This window comes from Frankliniella occidentalis, unplaced genomic scaffold (genome assembly GCF_000697945.3).
Source record: "Frankliniella occidentalis isolate FOCC.00 unplaced genomic scaffold, Focc_3.1 Scaffold293, whole genome shotgun sequence".
Taxonomy (NCBI): Eukaryota; Metazoa; Arthropoda; class Insecta; order Thysanoptera; family Thripidae; genus Frankliniella; species Frankliniella occidentalis.
Genome location: NW_026267419.1, coordinates 89,881 through 92,517, shown reverse-complemented (window position 1 = coordinate 92,517; position 2,637 = coordinate 89,881). Strand labels below are relative to the sequence as shown.

The following is a 2,637-nucleotide window of genomic DNA, read 5'->3' as shown; positions in this document are numbered from 1 at the left end:
GGCGCTGGGCAGCACTATGTTGGAGGCCTATAGACTAGGCCACTAGACCTTTTGAACGAATGCGTTTAGTATCGCTCGAATCAGCATAAAACGCTGAACGGAATAGGCGACAATTTCCAAATTACGAATCCAAGGTGTTCAACTGGCGACGATTTTCCTAACACTCGGCGCCGCCTCGCCCTCCTCGCACCGGCTCGAGCCGACCCCCACTCCCGCTCGCTGCCGCCCGGCCGCTGCCGGCCGAGCCGCACGGGCGAGGTAGAGGGGGTAGCCAGTCCGTGCCAGCATAGGGCGCGCCCAGCCTAGGCCGTTGCAACTCCCCTCCTCCTCCCTGCCTGTTCCTACTCGAGTTATCGTGCATACAGACAAACAAACAGAATGAAACTTTTTCTGTCAGTGGAGTAATGGGCTTCGCTTATCGCTCAGCCAGTCACCGAAGTAGAGGACGTGAGGACCTAGCGTTTCCGAGTGTGCATTATACCTTAAGAGAAAATAGACGTCTATAGATTTCGATAGATCGTCTAATGCCCGTCTAGCTGGTCTAAGGTTTTAGACGGCTAGACGTAGATGACTTAAAGAGGTCAAGTAGACATCTTTTGACATCTACGACTAGTTTTCGTCGAGAAACAGACGACCCGAGACGATCTATTTCTTGTCTAACATGTCGATGTACTTAGACGTCTAGCGCTAGACAAAGTGTTGACGTGTCGAGATGATCTATTCCCTACCTTTTCCATCTACGACATTTAAAAGGCATCTAAATAGGCCAATAGACGTCTAATGATAGACGTCTAATATGGTATTTCGATGGAGCGCTGCCCGGAACTAAGAAGAACAAAACCGGATACAGAGAGCGGTGGTGGGGGCGGGCGAACGGAGGAGCGGAGGGCGGGCGGGGAGGCTCCCCTCCACCCGTTCTTCTTAGTTCCCGGCAGCGCTCCATTGAAATACCCTATAGATGCCTCCATAGAGACAATCAAGACGGTCTTATTGGCTGAGCGATAGCGAAGCCTATTACTCCAGTGATGATCAAAAAGTTTCGTGTGTGTATGTTTGTCTGTAATCACGATAACTCGAGAACGGGTTGAGGTAGGTACCTGAAATTTTTAGCGTAGCTTTGTAGCATAAAAAGCAAGAACTGTATTGATTTTGAGTCATCTAGCTTAAAAATGGAACTGTCAAAAAAATCAAAAACGAAAACCCCAAAACATTACTTCTAATTTTTACTTTTTTTTTACATCTTCGAAAGACGTAACTCGTGAAAGTAGAGCCCGTAGGGTCAAAATTTTGTCCGTTTGGCTCTATCTCGCACCGTTTAGTCGCCAGAGGGCGATATCCACACGAAAATGACCCTAAACCATTTTAATGTTGTTTCTCAGATATTTGACAGTCTCTGGTGGGGCAACTTGTCAAAATAAAGTCCTGGGGGTAGAATTTGTGTCTTTTGGAGCCAAAGGCCTATCTACGACTCTGCCTTTTGACCGACTCGGGTGTCAGCGCCGCAGGCCTAGGTAGATGTATGCCAGGCGCGTCGCAGCGTAACAGTATTTCGTGATATCTCGCGAAGCCTGTTACGCGAGATGTGGTCTGGCGTACATCTAACTAGTAGACGTCTACCGAAGAAGTCTATTAGACAACTTGCCGTCTAGCAGTAGATGTCTATTAAACATCTAAAAGACGTCTATTTTCTCTTAGGGTAAGTTCTTGATATCCTCTCCCTGCCCGTCACCGCTTCAGTAACTTTCCCAGATAAACTACTAAGCGCCGCGCAGCACACAGCTTGAGGGCTACACTACCTTTCACTGGAGGATGGTGACGTGCGACGATCGAAGAAAGCGCGGAGACAAATCCCTGGTGGTGGCGGGGTGATGCACAGAAGCGGCGAGCGGTCCGCAGAGATGCTGCCTCACGGCGGGACGACGAGCAACTGCCAGCGCCAGCCGCGTCGGGCCAGACGAGCGACGAGCCGCACGGGACGCTCGACGGAACAGGCCCGGGGGAAGGGGGGGGGGGTCAGCTCTACCGCTCCCGGGCCCCCCGGAACGACCAGACTTCACGGGACCACAGTGTGGTGTGGCTCCCCCCCACCCCCACCCTCCCCCCAACTTACCCTTTTCCTTATAAAAGTCAAAAAAGCATTCCGGTAAAGATGAAATGCAGAAGAATGCGGGGAGGAAGAAACCGGAAATCGCTATGCTTTAACATGGTGACTTCCACTTTCATCTTCCCCGCATTCTTCTGCATTTCATCTTCACCAGTATGCTTTAGTCAGCATCAGCATAGGCTATTCCGCTCGACGCGGTAAGAAGAACACAAGAATCACAAAAGACGAGGGTGGGGGTAGCGAGGCGGCTTCCCCACCCGCCCGCGCTCCCCGCGCCGCTCCCCCCACCCTCGTCTTTTGTGATTCTTGTGTTCTTCTTACCGCGTCGAGCGGAATAGCCTATTGGATATGTGTATACAAAGGTGCCCACCTTGGCGAAAATAGACCTTTTCGGCAGTGGTTGAGGTTAGAAACAATAAAGCATAGAGTACTCCGAGGCTCGGCTAGACCGGAAGGAGAAGAACAAAAATCGTCGGGCCGGTCGGGCGCGGGGAGGAGTGGGGTACTGCCCCCACCCTGCCCCGCTCCTCCCC

General features: G+C 51.7%; 1 protein-coding gene across 1 annotated transcript in view; it reads right to left on the bottom strand.

The window, feature by feature from the left end:
* LOC113207255 (uncharacterized) overlaps positions 1 to 1,991 on the bottom strand; it is a gene marked incomplete in the record, with an annotated part of 60,276 nt that extends 58,285 nt beyond the window's left edge. The window contains 1 exon segment of the mRNA XM_052273690.1: positions 1,797 to 1,991.
* Positions 1,992 to 2,637: the final 646 nt, after the last annotated feature.